The sequence below is a fragment of the Dasypus novemcinctus genome, chromosome 17 (assembly GCF_030445035.2).
Source record: "Dasypus novemcinctus isolate mDasNov1 chromosome 17, mDasNov1.1.hap2, whole genome shotgun sequence".
NCBI lineage: Eukaryota > Metazoa > Chordata > Mammalia > Cingulata > Dasypodidae > Dasypus > Dasypus novemcinctus.
Window position 1 is genome coordinate 4,116,663 of NC_080689.1, and position 21,483 is coordinate 4,138,145.

Consider the following 21,483-nt stretch of genomic DNA (forward strand, 5'->3'; position numbering starts at 1 on the left):
CAACAGCCAGGTGAGGGAGCGTGGCGCTGACCCGGAGTGTCGAGATGAGCGCAGGCCCGGCTAACGCTTCCATTACAGGCTCGTGAGGGACCCCGACCCGGAGGCACCCAGCCAAGCCACACTCAGATCCCTGATAATAAATGCGGCTGTATTTGGGGGATTATTTGTTATGCAGCAGTAAGTAACTAATACAAGGGGTTGAGAAGATTCAAAATACAGAGAAAATCTTAAAAACACAAACTGACAAAAGTGAAAGGAGAACTAGATGAATTCAAAATTACTGTGGTATGTAAACTATATCCATGCTTAGTGGCAATGCTCCAGAATGTGTTCACCAATTGTAGCAAATGTACCACCCTAATGAAGGATATTGTTAATGTGGAAAAATGTGGGAGGGGTTGAGAGTGGGGCATATGGGAATCCCCTATATTTTTTATTTTTTTATTTTTTTAATTGAAATATATCACTCATACATAAACAATAAATGTATAATAGTTGTGAACTTACAGAACAAACATATAACATCAAACAAACGTATGTAACATTTCATGCTACCACCAAAAACTTGCATTGCTTTTAAACCTTTTTAACTAATAATTAAAGAGCATTGTCAAAAAACTACTACTCAACTAAATATTTTTCCCCTAACCAATCCAATTATTATTATCTTTATATCATTTATATATGAACATACATAAACAGTTGTATAGTAAAAGTTGTGAACTCACAAAGCAAACATGCATAACATCATACAGGGGTCCCGTACATCAACCCTCCCCTAACACCTTGCATTGTCATGAGACGTTTGATACAAACTATGAAAGAACACTGTCAGAATCTTACTACTCATTATAGTTCTTATGTTACATTTGGTGTGTTTTTCCCCCAACCCATCCTATTATTATTTTTAAAATATAGTTTTTTTATGACAGAAGTTGTAAACTTATAGAACAATCATGCACATGTGCAGAACTCTCAAACAATACCCATCCATCAACACACCACAATGTGGTGTGTTATTTGCTGCAGATAAAATAATATCATCTGATAATTGCCATGTCCATAGCGTACATTTGGCTCACTTTTTTCATACTGCCTCAGTATCCACACAGTACCTCTTTTGCATAGATGCAAGGATATTATATTATTACTAATAAGCACAGTTCATAGGTCACTCCAGCTGTTTTTTTCCCCATGCTTCTCCACATTCCCAACACCCTGCAGTAGTGATATACATTTGCTCTAGCTCACAGAGGACACTCTTGCGTCTGTACCATCAACCACAATTCTCACCCACCTCTTGGTTTACTGTGCTATCAGTTCCTAGATTATTCTCAGCCATTCTGTCAATTGACATTTATATAACTAGACTACCATTTTCAGTCACATCCCCATTTATAAACTAGCTGTTACTCACTAATTGTTACCATCCACTCTATACATTTCCACAATTTTACAGTAAATCTAATTAAAACTTCTACATACATTAAACATCAGTAATCCACTCACTCTTTTATCTCCTTTAAGAATCCACCACCTACCACCAGGTCTTGAAGATATTTTCCAATAATTTCTTCTAGAAGTTTTATGGTCCTTGCTTTTATTTTTGTTTTTTTTTTATCCATTTTAGTTAGTTTTTTGATAAAGTGTGAGATAGGGGTCCACTTTCCTTCTTTCAGCTATGGATGTCCAATTCTTTCAGCACCATTTGTTGAATGGATTGTTCTGCCCGAGCTGTGTGAGTTTGACAGGCTAGTTAAAAATCACTTGACCATAGCTGTAAGGGTCTGTTTCTGAACCTTAAATTTGGTTCCATTGGTCTATTGTGTCTGTCTTTAGGCCAGTATCATGCTGTTTTTACCACTATAGGTAGGTATTATGATTTAAAGTCTGGAGATGAGGGTTCACTTTTCCTTTTTATGATGTTTCTGGCTTTTTATGATGTTCAGGACTCCTTACCCTTCCAAATAAATTTAATGATCATGTTTTCAATTTTTTCTTTAATGCTGGAGGAATTTTTATCGGAATTGCATTAAATCTGTATATCAGTTGGAGTAGAATTGACATCTTAATGATATTTAGTCTTACAATCCATGACCACGTTATGTTCTTCCTGTTATTGATGGCTTTTTTGATTTGTTCTAACATTGAGTTTCAGTTTTCTGAATACAAGTTCTTTACATCATTGGTTAAATTTATTTCTATTTAAGTTTTATCTATCATATTTTAACTTCACCACTCTTTTGACACTTTTAGTTACTTTTATTGATATAATCTTCATTTCTAGACTCTCTTCCAGGCCTCTCTCTCCTGTCTTTTCTTTTCAGGCTCTAGCACACCCTTTAGTATTTCCTGAAATTCTTGTCTCTTGCTTAGAAATTCCCACAGTTTCTGTTTATCTGTGAATATTCTAATTTTGCCCTCATTTTTGAAAGACAGTCTTGCTGGGTATAAGATTCTTGGCTGGAAGTTTTTCTCTTGTAGTATCTTAAACATATCAGACCACTGTCTTCTTGCCTCCATGGTTTCTGGTGAGAAATCAGCTCTTAATCTTATTGGATATCCCTTATATGTTACGCATTGCTTTTCCCTTGACGTTCTCAGAATTCTCTCTTTGTCTTTGACCTTTGACATTCTGATGAGTATGTGTCTTGGAGTTGGTCTATTTGAATTTTTTTTGAATGGAAGTATGTTGTGCTTCTTGGACGGGGATATCTATGTCCTTCAACAGGGTTGGGAAATTTTCTACCATTTATTTCTTTAAATATTCCTTCTGCCCCCTTTCCCTTCTCTTCTCCTGCTGGGACACCCATGACACATATGTTTGCATGCCGTTTGCTATCATTTAGTTCCCTGAGACCTTGTTCAATTTTTTCTATTCTTTTCTTCATCTCTTCTTTTGTATGTTCACTTTCAGAGGCTATTTCTTCAAGCTCACCAATTCTTTCTTCTGCCTCTTCAAATCTGCTATTATGTAATTCCAATTTTTAAAAATTTCATTGATTGTACCTTTCATTCCCATAGGATCTACTATTTTTCTATGTTTGCTTTCAAATTCTTCTTTGTGCTCATCCAATGTCTTCTTAATATCCTTAATCTCTTAGCCATCTCATGGAGATTTGTTTGAACATCTATAATTTATTAAGGAGATTTGTCTGAATATCTATAATGAGTTGTCTCAACTTCTTTATGTCATCTAGAGGCTTATCTTGTTCCTTTAACTGGGCCATAGCTTCCTGTTTCTTGGTGTGGATTGTAATTTTTTGTTGGTGTCTTCACATCTGGCGTACTAGAATATTTTTTCTGGGTGCAGTTTTTCTCTTTAGTTTAGGGATTCCTGCCCTTTCTCCCTTGCTGGTTGTGCAGTAGGAGCCAAGCATGTAGTTGGTGCTGTAAGCTGTGGATGCTCAAACTGCCTTCACTGCACCAGGGACCAATGATGTTTCTTCCAACTTTCTCCTTTGCCAGGGGTAGGGACAGAGTCACAGCTGTGTGTAATAATCCATGTGCAGGCCTATGCTGTAGTTGCCCAGCAAGACTGATGAAGCTTCTCCCTTTCTCCCCTGCCTGGGGCAGGGATAGAGCTGCAGGTGTGAGCAGCAATCTATGCAGTGCAGGTCCAAGATGACCGCAGCTGCCCTGGTAGATTCTGATTTTCAGTCTATGCCAGTCAAAGTCACCTGCAGTTACCTATATAGGCTGGTGCAGGGCTCCTCAGCCTCCTCCCTGCGAGAGGTGGGGTTGAAACCTAGGCGGGCTGCAGGCTGATCTGCGTGAAAGAAACTGGTTCCTGCTGACACTGAGAGTTTCAGTTGGCCCGACTTCCCCTCAAGCTGGGGGTGGAGCCAGAATGGCGCTACTGGCCTCTTTCTGACTTGGGCTGGTTCTCACCCCAGCTGTTCCCAGGGTTATCTCTTAGCCAGCCAAGTCTCCCAATCAGTAGCCGAATCGGCAGCCAACAGTCTCCTCCTCCCTGTTTCTAGGAAATGGAGCTTCCAGTTCCTGTCACAGAGCAGCTCCTGGGGTGGTTCAGGCCGCCAGAGTAGGATAATCACTGGCCTCCACCGCTTGGCCGGTAATTTCCCAGAGAGGCTGGAGCAGGTCCCCACAGCTTCCTCCCTGTGGAGGTGGCACTGTGGTCCAGTCTGCCCCGCTTCCCCTCGTGCCAGGTGTGGAGTTAAGATGGCGGCTCCCGGACTCTTTCTGACCCGGACAGGCACAAACCTTAGCTGTTCTCAGGATCATACTGTCGCCCACTGAATTTCCTCATCAGTAGCTGAAGTTGGTGCCCAACTGTCTCTTCCTCCCCCGTTTTGGGGAAATGGAACTTTCAATTCCAGCCATGGAATAGCTCCCGAGGCTGCTTGTGCCTCCAGTGGAAGATGGGCACTGGCCTCTGGAGTGTGGAGTCTCTACTTATGAGTCTTCTCTGCAGATGGGCATCTCCTCCTTCCACTCCTTCAAGCATGTTGCAGGATGCTCTTCTGGTCTCCTGGAGCCCCCAAACAGGTGCTTCAGCTAGCTCCAGAGAGCTCTGGGTGTTTACTAGCTGCCCTGTAGCAGGAGCTGACTCTAGGAGCTCCTTACTCCACCACCATCTTGCTGGTTCTTCAACCCCCTGTATTTTTAATGTAACATTTATGTAATCTATGTATCTTTTGGAAAAAAAACTATATTAAAAAAACAAAAAAACAAAATTATTATGGTCATTTTAATGCTTTTTTCTCAGTATTTAATAGAAAAAATAGACAGAACTCAGTGAGAATAGAGACAGCTTAAACAACACTTTCAACCAACTTGACCTAAGTGATGTTTGTAGAAGACAATCATCAAGATATGCCATAGGCTGGGCCATAAAACAAAGCTCAATCAATTTATGAGGATTAAAATCACACAAAGTCTGTTCTCTGACCACCACAGAATTCAAATAGCAATCAATAGTGGAAAGATATCAGGAAAATACCTCCACGTGCTTGGAAATGAAATGTTACTTTTTAAAAGAATGCATGTGTCAAAGAGAAATCACAAGAGACATTAAAAAATATTTTTATTTTATTTTATTCATTTATTTTTTGAGGTACTGGGTCTTAGGATTGAACCCAGGAGCTTGTATGGGAAGCTGGCACTCAACCACTGAGTCACATTGGCTCCCCTGAGTTAGTTTTATGATTTATTTGCTTATTGTTCTTGTTCTTGTTTTAGGAGGCACTGGGAACAACCTGAGACCTCCCATGTGGGAAGCAGGTGCTTAATCGCTTGAGCTGCATCTGCTCCCCTAGAAAATATTTGAAGCTGAGTGTTAATGAAAACCTAGCATATGAAAATTTGTGGGATAGAGCTAACGTAGTGCTTAGAGGGAAATGGGTAGCTTTAAATGTTTACACTAATGAAGAAGAGGTTAAAATCAGTGATCTCATCGTCTACCTCAAGAAACTAGAAAACCCTAGACAACAAACAGAATGGTAGTGAGGGATCCGTCCCGTCCCACCCCCAAAGCAAGGAGCATCTTCAACTGCAAGAAAAAACCCCCACAGTTCAAGTCCTCTGCGCCGTAATACCTAAGTCCCTTCTCAGCCTGAAGCAGTCAGAGTGGACATTGTCCCAAACCCCTCAAGACTGAGGAAGGAACAAAAATGGGGGGGGGGGGGGGGGAAGGTAACTGCTGCCTAAAGCAGATTTATTGCTATTGTCTTTATTATCTTATGTTAACCGAGGAACTTGTAACATTGACATAAAAATAAATTTTTAAATAAAAAAGAAGCTAGAGAAACAGCCAACTAAACTCATAGAAATAGAAGGAGAGGGATTATAAAGACAGGAGTGTGTGGCGGACTTGGCCCAGTGGTTAGGGCGTTTGTCTACCACATGGGAGGTCCGCGGTTCAAACCCCGGGCCTCCTTGACCCGTGTGGAGCTGGCCCATGCGCAGTGCTGATGCGCGCAAGGAGTGCCCTGCCACGCAGGGGTGTCCCCCGCGTAGGGGAGCCCCATGTGCAAGGAGTGCGCCCCGTAAGGAGAGCTGCCCAGCGCGAAAGACAGTGCAGCCTGCCCAGGAGTGGCACCGCACACACGGAGAGCTGACACAGCAAGATGACGCAACAGAAAGAAGCACAGATTCCCGGTGCTGCTGACGACAACAGAAGCAGACACAGAAGAAGATGCAGCGAATAGACACAGAGAACAGACAACCGGGGTGGGGGGGGGAGGGGAGAGAAATGAATAAATAAATAAATCTTTAAAAAAAAAAGATAGGAGTGAAAAATCAATCAACTAGAAAACAAACAATAGCAAAAAACCCATGAATCCAAAAGTCGCTTATTTAAAGAGATGGTTCTCCGGGCCCTGCCGCGCTCGCGACTCATTTGTTCCCTTTGGGTCTCAACTGGACCGCCGGACATCACGCTCCGCCGTCCTGGCTGCCCCTTCGCTTCTACATCTCGTGTTCCCCCCGGTGGTTTAACCTGGAAGGAATTGACTAGAAGCCGTTGGAGAGACCCGGGGGCGCCGGCAGGCTGACGGGGCAGCGCTCCGCAGACGCGGCCTGCCCAGGAGGCCCTGCCCGTGCCCTGCCGGGGCCTGTCGCCCTCGGCCTCTGTCAGAGCCTCATGTGGACTTCACCTGGTCGGTGGACCCCGAGCCACAGGTCAGAGCTCCAGGGGCAAGGCAGGGCCCGGAGCCTCCAGCTGAAGGGGAGCGCCCCCCGGGGCCATCACCATAGGGAGAGGGCGTTGAGCGGGCGCGAGCCACTGGCTTGCCCCTGGCTTGCCCTCGGAGCGTGCGCCCTCGTGCCTGCCTCCCACCGGGCCGGGGACGCTCACCGGGCCGCTTGCTTCCCGCGTCACCTCCTGCACGGGCGCTCTTGCCCAAGGGGTGGCTCCTGCGCTAACGTGGCATCCCTGAGTGACCCCTGCGGCAGGCACGGTGTCGGGCCCTGCAGGGACCAGCTGCCTCTGCCGCCTCTCGGGCTCCACCGGGTCGAGGAGGCCAGGCTGACGCTGCTCGCTAGGAACCTCCTCCACGAGTGAGCGAAACACACGCAGGCCGCCTGGGCCCAAAAGGCAGGTGTGGCCGAAGGGACGGGGAGAGGCCCCAGCCCCGGGGATGGGGCTGGCCTCAGCAAGGGCTGGAGGCTGGCAGAGGACTCCCCAAGGACCCTTCGCCTGGGCCTCTCAGCGGCTTCGTTCTTAGCCCGGAAAGTGCGTTTTCTCTAGCGCCCCTTCCCCACGGCATCGAACGTGTGCTGCGGTGACTGCAGACGACCGGACGGACAGAACTAGAATTTCAGGGCCCTTTTCAGTTCCCATCTGATGTGTGAGGTGGGGGTGGGGTCGGCGCAGCTCCAGCTGAGAGCTGGGCTCACACCCCCAATTGCTAGGCCAGCTGGCCCAAGGCTCACAGGTAGGAAACTAACGGCCTTTGCACTGCCGGAGGCTGGAAAATAACGACCTTCACCCTGATTTGGGTTCATAATGACTATTAGTCAGCCAAAGGGGTGCTGACGCAAAATACCAGAAATCTGCTGGGCATTGTAAAGGGTATTTATGTGGGGTAGGAGCTTACAGACCACCAGGCCATAAAGCATAAGTTACTTCCCTCACCACAGTCTATTTCCACGTGTTGGAGCAAGATGGCTGCCGGCGCTGCCAGGGTTCAGGCTTCCTAGGTTCCTCTCTTCCCTGGGCTCATTTCTCTCTGGGTTCAGCTCTTGTTTCTTCCACAAGGCCAGCTGTAGACTATGAGGTTCTCTAGGCTTTGCCTCTCTCCACAAGGACAGCTATAGACTATCAGGAGAACGGCTCTGTCTCTTTCTTTCCCCAGGGCTCCAGCTTAAGTCTTGAGCATAAAACTCCAACATCAAACTCCAACATTAAGAACCCCCAACTCTGTCCTTTGCTATGCCTTTTATCTGTGAGTCACCACCCACCAAGGGGTGGGGACTCAACACCCTAATCATAACTCAATCATGCCCAGGAACAGATCAGATTACAAGCACAATCCAATATTTCTTTTTGGAATTCATCAATAATATTAAACTGCTACAATGACTTAATGGAAAAATCTAGAATCAAATGTGAATGTGAAAAAGCAGCAAAGTTAAATTACTGGGGCCTTCAAATTTTGGTGCCCGCTGGTTCCTTGTAATCTGCTTCACCACGCTGCCAAGGTTGTCACCTGATGCCTGGGTGGCAGATATGAGGCCACCTAGAGCCCAAGAGCAGGTAAGAATTCCTGGGAAAGTGTTTCTCAATGATCAAAATAAAAAAGTGGACTTGGAAATTCATAATTTCTCAAAGCTACAATGAAAGCGTCCCTTATATATTTCTCAACTAGCCCATTCCTATCACAGAAAGAGCAGAGGGGAGGGCAGAGGGGAGAGCCCCGGTTTCCCCGAGCTGCAGGTGCAGGCACCGGGCTGCATTCCTGTGGCCCCGTGACGGGTGCCAGAGAGGGGCCCCTCTCCTGGCACTGCCTGGCTCGTGTGCTCTGAGTGGGCCGGCCCTCTCCCTCCCCCTGCTGTCAGGCGCCCCAGGGCCCTGAAGCTTCCCCAGGCCAGTCTTGGGAGCCCGTGCTGGTCCCTGCCTGAGGTTCCTGTCACGCCAGGCCAGGCTACCCCCAGGCCATCAGGCTGCCCCATCTCAAACCTGCCTTTTACATGCTAGCTTTAAGAGTTTCTGTTTGGAGTGGTGGAAATGGTTTTGCTAATGGATAGTGGTGATGGTAGCACGGCGTTGCGAACATAACACCACTGAGTGACATCCTTGAATGTTCTTACAAGGAGGACATTTTAGGTTGTATGTGTATTACTAGAATAAAAGGTTTTAAAACAACAACAATACTGGGCTCTACAACACAAATAGTGACCCCTAATGTAATCCGTGGGTTACAGTTGCTAGTACAATTATAATAATGTTCTTCCATCAGTTGTAACAAATGTACCACACTAATGCAAGGTGTTAATACTTGGGGTATATGGGATCTCTGTATTTATGCATGATTTTTCTTTAAACCTATAACTTCTCTAATAAAAAATAAGAAAAAAACCCCGTTTTTCCCACAATTAAGCCAATAGTTGGTACTGATCATCAAATACAAAGGTGGCACAGTCCCTTCCAATGCCTGTAGTGTAAAATTTCGGATAAATCCAAACAACTAGTGCAGCAAGTGTTGCACCTGCTTCCCAGGTACGAGGTCCCAGGTTTAATCCTCTGTACCTCCTTAATAAAAGGGGGTGGCAGGGGAAACAAACATACAACTAAAGGGGAACAAAAGGAAAGTTACTTGTCCTAAAAAAATCAGAGTGACACTCTTAGGCCACCGAGCAAAGGCACCCCTTTCTCCTTCCATGAATTCAGAGGATGCACAAATTTGCAGTGGGAGTTCAATGAACGTTATTGGGCAGTGACGACCATTGCATGCTGTTTGTTTTTTCCCTCCTGCTTACTTTTCTATCTATAGAAACTTGTTTTTTAATGGAGACTTGTAGAAGGAATACAAATATTTATAATCTGTTTTCTCCCCTCCATTGAATTGGCATGTTTTATGTGAATTACATTTTAAGTAAGGAAAGATTTTTTAATTTACTTAATAAATTCATCCTAAAACTATTTTGAATTAAATTTATTCTCCTTGCACATTAAGGAAGTAAACAGAAAACCTAAGAATAACAAAGTTTTAAATTGTGTTAATTACAGAATCCCTTGAACTATCAATCATCAGCTCTGACCGGCCCCTCCTGCTGCACTATGTCACAGTTAAGCTTGAGTTGAGGCTCGACTGCTGGAGTCCGAGCTGTTTTCTTATGTTTGTTTTAAATTTTTGTTTTGAGATCATTGTAGATTCACAGGCAGTTGTAAGAGATAATACCCCAAATGTAAGGTATGGGCTAGAGTTAGTAGTAATGTTTTGACGATGCTCTTTCATAGTTTGTAACAACTGTTTCCCAACAGAGGCGGAGGCGGTGTGATGTGTGGGGTTCCTGTAGGATGACAAGCATGTTTGTTTTGTAACTGCACAATTGATACTTAACACTTATTGTTCATGATGTTCGTGTATGAATGATAAACTTGAAGTTAAAAGTTAAAAAAAAAAAAAAGGTGGATGAGAAAAAGAAAGTAACAATAGATCGCACGTACCTTCACCCAGCCTCCCCCACAGGTCACATCTGACGTAACCACAGCACACTATCAAAACAGGAAATGGACACTGGAACAATCCAGAGTTTATTCAGAAGTCACCAGTTCTAAAGCATTTTTGAGTGTCTATTCATTTCTACGCAACTCTCGCAGACGTCGATTTGTGTAACCACCACCACGAGGCCGTATGTGCTCTATCACCACAAGCATCTCTCACGCTACCTCTCCAGCTTCCTCCCGCCCTCGCCCGGGAACCACCAATCTGTTCTCTACCTCTATAATTGTGTCAGTTCATGAATGCTACATGAATGCACTCACACAGTGCGTGGCCTTCTCCAATTGCCCTCCCTCCCTCCACATTGCTCCCTGAGGGCCGCCTGAGTTTAAGTCCTGGCTTCTTGCCTTACAAGGTGTCTGGTCTTGGGCAAATTATGTAACTTCTTTATCTCAGTTTCTTGCCGGATTCCAAAGCCTCACTGTCTCCACTGCACCTGGCGGGCAGTGGCGGTCAGGCCTTTGGGAGACCCAGTGCCTGTTTCCCAATGCAACTTGGAAACATGGAATCATGCATTCCTCGCCCCTTGTGCATGGGGTTCCCCTGCGCGGGGACACCCCTGCGTGGCAGGGCTCCCCTTGTGCATATCAGCACTCCCCTTGTGCACATCAGCCCTGCGGGTGGGCCAGCTCCACACAGGTCAAGGAGGCCCGGTGTTTGAACCACGGACCTCCCATGTAGTAGACGGACACCCTAACCACTGGGCCAAAGTCCACTTTCCAGGAATCATGCGTTTCTAAACTTTCTTTCAACATTTTCATATCAGAACAACGTGAGGAAAACCATTAATTGAAAGCACCAATTGGATAGTTTTAGGCATTTAGATTTTGCCATAATCTTATTCTTTTTCTTTTAAATCTTTTATGTACAGTGACAATTTATTCAGCGTGTTACCCCAGTGTCTTATTTTTTTCACTTTGTTTTCAAGCAAGCTTAGGTTACAGAAAAGTCACATAGAAAATATAGGGGATTCCCTTATACCCCACCCTCTCCCTCTCTCACATTTTCCCCTGTTAATATCATCTTACCTGAGTATGGCACAATAATCTTATTTTTTCGCTAAGTAATTTTGTATATGTTTAAAGGAACATTGATTTGAATGGAAACCCATTTCTGCTGCTGCCAGTTTTTCTTCTTGTTCAGTTTCTCTTGGTCACTGGAGATTTCCTCCCAATGGCACTTACTGCCTCAGAGAGGTCATTTGCTTTAGTCTTAGATTGTGACAGGGTTCTGGGTACACTGTGGAGCAGCGGTCCCCCTCCCGGGCCAGGAGGCTGATTATCTGTTGTTCATGCAGCAAAGCATTTTCCTGGGTTCCCAGAGCCCTCTGCTCCAACGTCAGCTCAGCTCAGCCGAGCGGCCTCCCTGGCCACCTCTAAAGTAGCGTCCGCTTTCCGTCTCCCGCGCTCCCTGGCACTGCTGAATTTCTCTTCCCAGGGCTTGCCGCCCCTTGACACGTTCTGTATTTATTTACTTGCTGTCTGTCTCTCACCTTCAAAACTAATCTTCCGGAGAGAAAGGACTTGTGTGTTCTCTGCTCCATTTCTGGTGCCTGAAGCTGTCTGTGGCCCCTGGCGTGGGAAGGGTGAATGAACGAGAGGCAGGTGCGAATGCGTCAACCCCCCACTGGGACCGGAGGGCGGCGGGGGCGCCTCTCCACCCAGACGAGGCAGGGGCCAAGGTCTGCCTGTGGTCTCCAGGGGAGCAGCAGAGCAGCGTGCCAAGCCCCCCAGGACGAGGGTGGCCACCCTAACTAAGAAATGCCACGGGCAGCTGCGGGGCAGAGGGGGTCCGGCCCACAGAGCAGGGTGCCCGGGCAAGCCGCCTTGACTTCTCTGTAACTCGGTTCTCTTTCTAGTTCGAGGCTTGGCTTGCCCTGATGGAGGCGCTTCCTGTCAGCGGAGCTGCGTTCCTGCCTCGCCTTTGCCTGCCCAGGAGTGAGGGGTGAGGGCGGTGCACAGAGCCCCCGGGGTGGAAGTGGGCGCAGCGAGCCCCGGGGGCTCCTCCATCAGCACTTTCTGACTCACCCCCTCCACTCCCGTTCAAAGGTGAGTCTCTACAGCTACACTCTGCTTTTTAGCTATGCCTGTAATTTCTGTTCTCAGTTCCACTGTAAGTTTCAGTTCTTTATTCCCATCCCTGATGTAAGCCTTTTCTTCTAGTTCTCAAGTCTAAAGGTTTGGTATTAAAATGAGGTGGTTTCCTTGGAGACTCCTCCACTGCCCATTTTTGTCACGAATGTTGAAGAACAGGTCCTAATTAAGAGATTTCATTTACATGCAGTAGCAGTCTTCCTAAATCAAGTAGTTTCACGTATGATGGGTATATATTAAACTGTATGCCAAGTAGATTAATAAGGCATTAGGAGTTGGATTTTTAAAAATTATAAATGAGTTACTCATCTAAATAAAGTTTCTTTTCTTAAAAAAAACAACAAAACTCTCAGTTTAAAAGCAATCGTAGTTCCCAAATTTCATGAGGGAAATTTTAGCACTATTATTAGACACAGTTTTAATTAAGCTAGCTGGGGATATTAATATATGAGGTTAGTGCTTCAGAGAATATGATCTAGTAACCAGCAGTGTAGTCAGTTATCATCTATACACCCTTTTAAGCCTACATAGGCCTGGGTCCTGCCCCCAAAGACTCTGATTCATGGGGTCCACTGCTGTGAGACCCAAACATCTGTGTGCCCTTGACCACAAGCCAGAAGTCCCATCCAGCCCTGGTAAAGGAACTGAAGCTCAGAAAGGCTCAGTGATCTGTCCAACTTCACACAAATAGAAGAAGTGATTTCATTTGAGTATATTCCAACAGGCTGTGCCTCCACAGTCTGGGGTAAAGATTTTACGCATAATGACATTTAAAACGCATTACAGAACCCAACCTTTACCATCACCTTGTAATTTTGTAAGGGAAAGCGATAAGGAAAGTCTTAGTTCCTATTGGAAAGAACCCTCAAGTACTCAAGTTAGCAGTTCTCATAGGTCATATTTATATTTTGCCAGAGTAAGTTGTCAAAAAAGAAGACATCTTTTAGCCCTGAGGTCGGGCTGAGGTTACAGCAGGGGCGGGGAATGTACAGCGGGTGCAACCACGGTTAGAAGAGGGTTGCCAGAGCAGGCGCCGGCAGCCCTGCACACAGGCTGAACCTGACCGGTCCTGATGTGGAGAGAAGCACTTGACAATGGCCAGGTTCCTTCAGGACATGGGTAGGCGGCTTCTTGGCGTAGGACCCACCTACATCCTTGAGGCCACCCTCCAGACTGTTTAAAACAAACTTCTTTTGGCCCTGCTGCCCCTTTCCAAGCACTCACCTTCTTGTATACCCCTGGCCATCAATTTTCTCAAAAGAGTAATGCAAATGCCTCATCTTTATAGAGTGCTGAACTTGTGCCAGGTACTACACTTGGCGGAAGGTGGGCATGAAAGACTTAGTCCTTCTCTCACAGAGCTGACTTTCTGGTGGGAAACCCAAATAATCACCCAGCTTGGATGGGGCAGTAAAGTTGGGAGTATTAGGAGAGAGTGAAATGGGAGCCTACTTTAGATTGTGGGAAGGGGGAGTGGTGGGCTGGAAAGGCCCCTCCGAGGGAGCAGAACTGAATCTGACATCTCCAGGAGGAGTAGAACCGGGCCTGGAAAGAGTAACGAAAGGTTGTTCCTGGCAGAGAAAACGCCGAGAGCAAAGGACCAATTCATAGAACTGGAAGAAGGTGGGCCAGCGTGGCTAGAGCTGACGAGCTAGTGGAGGAGCGGTGTCCAGAGGGACAAGGAAGACAGGGCGAGACTGTGGGGAGCATTTTAGGCCAAACTGGGTCTTTGATCTTGATTCCAAATGCAAAAGGAAATCACTGAAGAGATTTAAGCAGGGAATAGAGAAGCTCAGGACTATCATTTAAGAATACTGCTGTCTGCTGGGTGGGAACTGGATTAGAATGGACTGTTAGGAGGACACTGCAGTGTCCTCTAGGTGAGAGAGGATGGTGAAGAAGGCTAGGGCAGTGGCCTGGGAGATGGAGGGAGGAGATAGATCCAGAATATATTTTACAGGTGTTGTGGACAAAACCTGACGCGTTGATCACGTGGGAGGTGTCAAGTACCTCTGGGTTTTTGGCGTAAGCAATTGCTTGATGGTGGTGCCATTTATTGAGGAATAAGAGGTTTGGGGGAAGGACATGAGTTTCTTGTTTGAGGTGTCAAATGGGAGCGTTAGGAGGCAGCTGGGGCTGTGGGTGTTGTATAGGTCTCTCCAGAGAAGCCGAACCAACAGAACGTGTGTATACACGTAAGGAATTGCTCACAGGATTGGGGAATCTGGCAAGTCTGGATTCCATAGGGCAGGCTGGAGGCCAAAAAACTGTTCAGAGTGATGTTGAAGTCTTGAGTCCAAATTCCTTAGGCTAAAACTTAGGGAGGAGTGGAAAGTGTTGTCTTGAGTCAGAATTCCTTCTCCTGCACGGAACCCTAAGTTCTTTGCATTTAAGGTCTTGGACTCATTGGATGAGGCCCACCTACATTATCAAAGGTAATCTCCTTTACTCAAGGTCAACTGCCTGTAGATACTAATTCCCTCTACAGAACATCTCCACAGCAACATCGAGGCCAATGTTTGAGCAAACAACTGGACACCATAAACCTAGCCAAGTTGACAAGTAACACTAACCACCCCAGTGTCCAGCTCAGAAGAGAAGACTGGGTTGAGCATAGATGTGGCATATGGGGGTATTGAAAGCTGTAGGAAGGTGGGAAATCATCTAGGGCAAGAGAGAAGGTGATAAAAGAAGAGGGCCCAGGACAGACCTCTGAGGAGCTTCACCATAGAGAGATCAGGCATAAAAGGAAGACCCGCAGTGAAGACCAATGGACCAAATGGGCTAGGGGAAAACCAGGGAATGTGACGTCCTTGATGCCAAGGAAAGAGGGTGCTTCAAAAGGAGCGTGGTCAGCTCTGTCAAATGTCACTGAGCTCAAGCTGAGAACTGAAAGGACTATTGGATGAGGCATCCTCTGATGACGTTAAGCAAGAAAAGTTGGGGGGAAGCAGATGTAGCTCAGTGGTTGCGTGCCTGTTTCCCTTGTATGGGTCCTGGATTCAATCCCCTGCACCTCCTAAAAAAAAGTTTTGATGGAATCATGAAGCAAAAGACTGATTAGAGTGGCTCGAAGAGTGAAAGGAAGCTCAATGAGTCACAAAGAGCATTAAAGAAAGAAATGAAATAGAAAAGGCTGGAAAAGACCAGAAAAGACCAGAAAATCAGAGTATACCAGAGTATACAGCTTTTATTAAGGATAAGAATTTTACATAAAATTATGTACGTGTGTCCAACTGTGAGTCATAGTCAAAGAAATCTGTGAAACACTGGGTGGGGGGGTCTCTAACACTGGACCAGTTACTCCAAAGCAGTGGTTCTCAAACAAGGGCGGTTTTGGACCCCACCCCATCCTGGGAATATTCAGCAATGCCTGGAGATATTTTTCATGGTTGCAACTGGTGGTGGCAATGGGGTTGCTGTGGGCATCTATTGGACTGAGACGAGGGGTGCTGCTGAACACCCCGCAATACACAGGACATTCCCTGCAGCAAGGAAGTAGCCAACCCCGAATGTCTATAATGCTGAAGCTGAGAAAAGCTGTCCTAAGATAACGGAGCTCAGCGCCAGCTGCACGTTCAAATCACCTGGGCAGCTTTGAAAGCATACCCGAGTCCCCGCCTGGACATTGGTATTGTTAAAATTCTCTCTTGAGTATTCTTATGTGAAGCCAGGGTTGAGAACGTCTGCTCCGGGGAATATTTTCACTGTCCTTTTATGCCCATCTACTAAAAAGGGGGAGAAGAATTTCAGATCATTTAAGATGCCTGTTCGCTCCAGCCCCCAAAAAATTCCTAGTGAGAGCCCAAGCCCACGTTATCAACACATCTTTGCAATGAGGCCTCGCAAAGTGGTTTTTTTTTTCCAGATATCTTAGTTTTTTATTGTCTTCTTTTTTTTAAAGATACATAGATCACACAAAATATTACATTAAAAAATATGAGGTTCCCATATACCCCACTCCCTACACCCCCCACTCCTCCCACATCAACAACGTCTTTCACCAGTGTGGCGCAGCCATTGCATTTGATGAATGCATTTTGGAGCACGGCAGCACCACAGGGATAATGGTTTACATTGTAGTTCTCCCCCAGTCCATCCAGTGGGTTATGGCAGGATATATAATGTCCAGCATCTGTCCCTGCAATAACATTCAGGATGACTCCAAGTGCTGAAAATGCCCCACATCACACCCCTTCTTCCCCCTCACTGCCCCCAGCAACTCCCGTGGCCACTGTCTCCACATCAGGGATACAGTTTCTTCCACTGCTAGAGTCACAGTAGTTCTATTTCATCCCCATCTCTTCGGGCCAGATGTCTCCCGTGCATCTCCTGGCCTCTGGCAGGTCCCTGCTTGGAGAACTGGTTGCTTCTCCGTTCCTGCTCCTTTCTCTGGCCGGAAGCTGAAGACAACCACCAGTCAATAACCTGCCTCAGTTCTCTTTAGTAAGTGAATCTTAATGTTTTATCTTTGTATTTCATGCTCCTCAGTTTCACTATGCTGTGACTCTACACGGATTTATTTTCACTTACCTTGCACAAAATCCAACATGATTTTTTCCATCTGAGCCCTCATCTTCCTTCAGTTTTGGTAAATTCTCAGCTTCAATATGTTGGTTATCCTTCAAGCTTTCTAATTCTCTCCTTTGGAACTCCACTCAGATTTACATTGGGTTTTCTGATTCCCTTCTTCACATTCCCTTCTATTCACTTTCATAATTTCTGTTTCTCTCTCTCTGCTCTTCTGGGCAATTTCTGCAGACCTATCTCCCAAATCACTAGTTCTCTGTTCAGTCAGCTAGTCTGTTGAACTTGTCTATTAGTTTGTTTTTCATGTATTGGGACTGGGGATAGAACCCAGGACCTTGTATGTGGGAGGCCAGCACTCAACCACTGAGCCACATCAGCTCTCCTGAGTTTGTTTTTTAGTTTGCTTGTGTTTTTTTTTTTTTCAGGAGGCACTGGGAACTGAACCTGGGACCTCCTGTGTGGGAGGTGGGCGCTCAACTGCTTGAGTCACATCCGCTCTCCTGTCTATTAGCTGTTAATTTAAATGACTATATTCTTCATTTCTCAATATTCTAATTTGTTCCTTATTTTTCCCAACGTGTTCCTCCTGCCTTATGGATTCTATTCATTCTTTTATCCTTTGAGCTTTTAAACTCTCTCAGATTATCCTGCTATTGTTGATTCTGGGCATGTAAATCCTGCCATGCTGAGTCTCCTTCCCCCACAGTCTCGTGTGTGGGAACCTAACACTTTCATGCTAACGTATTACGCACAGTGCGAGATGGTATTCACTGCCATTCCAGCCCGAACGCTCAGGTTAGCCATGACCGCCCACTGATGGCCAGACCTCACGATTGGTAGGAGACGCTTCACAGTGTGGTGAAGCCCAGGTCTGAGAATGATGTTCTTGGCTGGACTTTTCTACAATTAAGATTGAGATGGGGAAGGGAGAGGAAACAGCACCTTCCAAATGGCCTGGCCAGCAAGGTTTTCCAGAAAGTAATTCGATAAAAGACCTCTTGCTAAGTTGCTGTAGATATATCACTACCACTAGATTTAAGGGTTAGAAAAATCCTAACGATCCTTATCAAATGACATCACACTATGATTTTTCCCAGGTAGCGGAAAATGGCACAATAACTACTAGGAAAGTAGCACTTAATTCTATGCTATCTAGAGATGGTAATGATTTGTTAGCATTTGATAATGAATGGATAGATTTATCTTGGTCTAATGTTTAAAGACCTACATAGAGAGATTTAATTATTAGTGTAACTTGTGCACTTAGTTTTCATTATATACGTTTTATCGCAGGGTTCTCAAACTTTGCTGTGCCACGAATCATAGAAAAACTTTTTAAAAAATAGAGATGCCTGGGCTCTAGTCTCAGAGATTCAGATTTGACTGAGCTGGGGTGGGCCCACGCATTGGAATTTTTGTTTCTCTGAAAGCTCCACAGGGGATTCTGATGTAGGCCAGTAGGCCCCAAAGATCATAGAGCTTTCCCTAACCACCTACCCAGGGGTTTCCCATGGAAATGCAAATTCAATGTGTCTGGGACAGCATTTTTGTTGACAAAGTACCCACAGAGAATAACTTGGTTAAAAAAATAAAGAACTGATTTAAAAAAGATATTTGTTCTTTTTCTTCAAAAATAAATCACTTGAAAATAGTAAATTATGTTGGGAAAATTAGATAACATTGCACTAAATAACTAACCTCAGGTAAGAAAGACTAAAAATAGGAAAAAGGTCATAGATAAAACTCATCTTCCAGTTTCTAGATGAAAATTCTACTTGGGCTGCATTTAACAACTGGTCAAGGAGATGGAACGAGTTTTCCTGGAAGGAAAAACTAAATGCATGTCGATTTAGTTTCTTAGGCTGCTTAAAGCGAATACCATGAAATGGTTCAGCTTGAACATGGGAATTTATTAGTTACAGTTTTGAGGCTGAGAAAATGTCCAAATCAAGGCATCATCAAAATGATACCTTCTTCCAAAAGGCCAGCTGTTGGCGATCCTCGGCTCCTCTGCCACATGGTCCATCTGCTGGTCTCTCCCTTCTCTGCTGGGTTTCACTGATTGCAGCCTCTTGCTTCCATGGCTTCTTTTTTCTATCTCTCTGTATTCATTCTGTTTATAAATAACTCCAATAAGAGGATTAAGACCCGATATGAATGAGGTGGGTCACACCTTAACTGAGTAGCCTCACCAGAAGATCCTACTTAACATGGGCTTATACCCAGAGGAATGGGTTAAATTTAAGAAAATGTTTTTTGGGGGTACATAGAGCTTCAAACCACAAGACAAATCATACAGGGAATAAAATACAGACGATCTTGCAGTGGATTTTCAAATTAAAAACCACTTTAATTTGTCATTGTGCATCTGTTAAACTAGCAAGAACATGTAAGAGTAATAAGCCCAAAGTTGGTGGGACTATGAGGAAATAACACATGTAGCTCACACTATAGGCACAATCCTTCTGGAAAAAAATATGGCAAGACGCAGTATGTGTTTCATGACAGTGTGGACCTTAAATCTAATGATTCCTTCTTTAGCGCACCCACCAAGGAAGTAACCCCAAATGGAAAAGAACCTGAATGGAGCTACCAGGGTGAGGGACAAATAAGAAAGATGCCAACGACCAGCAGTAGCAAATGCGTAAACTAAATATAATAATCTCATCAAATACTCCATAGTTACTGTAAATGATAACGTGTGTTACCCCAATTTGTGAAAACATTAATGTGAAGAATATGAATGGATCACTAAATACAAGCTTGTAGGGATGTAGTGATCATAACCTGAGTAACTGTGATGCAATGTTGGACATTAACAAAGACTGGAAGAGGCTGAGAGGCCCCACGTGCCGTGGTCCAGCCCCGCACCTTCTCTTTTGGTTTGTTTCCCGGTGCCGTCTCCCCCCCCCTCCCCCCCCCCCGTCTGCTCTCTCTGCCCATGCGCTGTGTGTTCTATCCTTATCAGCGGCACGGGAATCTGTGTTTCTTTTTGTTGCATCATCTTGCTGCGTCAGCTCCCCGTGTGGGCGGCGCCATTCCTGGGCAGGCTGCACTTTCTTTCGCGCTGGGCGGCTCTCCTTACGGGGCGCACTCCTTGCGCGTGGGGTTCCCCTACGCGGGGGACACCGCTGCGTGGCAGGGCCCTCCTTGCGCGCATCAAGAATAGTTATTCCGGTCTCTGCCCTGTTCTGTGCCCGTGGCTGGTACCGACGTTTGTTGAATGGATGCACGTTCCCTTCCACGTAGAATGAGAACGTCTTCCTCCTTTTCTCCTTTTATCCAAGGACAATGCAAACCTTGTTCAAGTCACACCAAGTAGTTTTGGATGACGCCAGTAGAGATTTCCCCCTCTTTTCTCTGAAGTCTGTTTAATACAGGCACTCTCATGCAGTTGAGCACTCTGTCGAGTTCTGTGCAGGGTAGTTCCTGCCTCAGGAGAGCTGCTTACGGCTGCTTACAGGACAGCTGCCCCAAGGGGCAGGAGTGGCTTGGCGGGCTTTTGCAGGGGCCCAGCGTGATGCAGGAGGGAACTCACTGGGTTTAGAGCCACCAGCCTGGGTCTAGGACCAGCTCTGCACTCACCTGGAGTGTGTCTAGAGTCAGTCACTTTGATGTGGAAGGCTCTTTGTCTCTTCAGAGATAACTAAGTTGTTTGACTTGTGGGTGTGGAACGGTAAGAGGCTGCAGTCCTGCCCTTAGGGACTGGCAGCGGCTCCAGTCCCAGGAAATGTTTAACAATGCAAGGGCTATAAACGTTAAGTATTTAGGGGAAATGCAAAAACCAAATACGCTAAAGGCTTATCTAGAATGTCTGGAGTCCATGCTAAAAGCTTACCTAAGATGTGGAAGATATATGCTAATTGAAGCCTATTGAGAACTGAAACAAAGGGACCATTTGGCCTTTCCTCTCTGTATAAAAGACGTTTGAAAATCTTGTTCAGGGCTCGGGATTCAAACTGAAAGCTCCCGAGTCCGGCCGGCCGTCAATAAACCATTTTTCCTTCTCAAAATCATTCCTGAGTCCTGGCCTCTCTATACTCAAATAATTGAACTTCTCTTAAATTCCACAACATTTTTGGCGACTCCGCCGGGACTACAAATGAAGGCCAGAGACGGTAGCATTTTGCTGCCCCTTCCAAATCCCCGAGGAAGCCGGGAGGACTCGGGTGAACCCCAAATCTGGGCGCCCCTGGATTAAATTTAATCCAGAAAAGATGTGGGCTCCACCAGAATCTTCCCGACAAAAATCGAGGGCAATGGAAGGTCTGAAGAGAAAGATTCTGGGAACGAAAAAGAACTCCGAACATGGAAGAAGGTAAGACTCCCCGGGTGAGCACAGTCTGGAAGGCCCTAGCTTTAATTGCTAGGAAGGGGAGGCTGATCACCTCCCGAGAGAACCCTAGTAGCCCCAGAAGGCTGGGGGGAAGCCGTTCTCTCTAGGCTTGGGAAAAGGAGGAAAACCGGGGAAAAGCCCTGGTGTTTTGGGTTTGTCTAACTGCATGTTAGAATCTGGTACTGGTCTTATATCCACTAAAGGAGTGGAGGCTTGATTTTAATAAAAAGGGCTATTTATAGGTTCAAGTCCTAATGTCCTGGAAATTGGTCTAGATTAAGGGCAACAAAACTTGGTTACAGGAAAATGGATCGGCTTTTCTGGTGGAGCTTGGTCT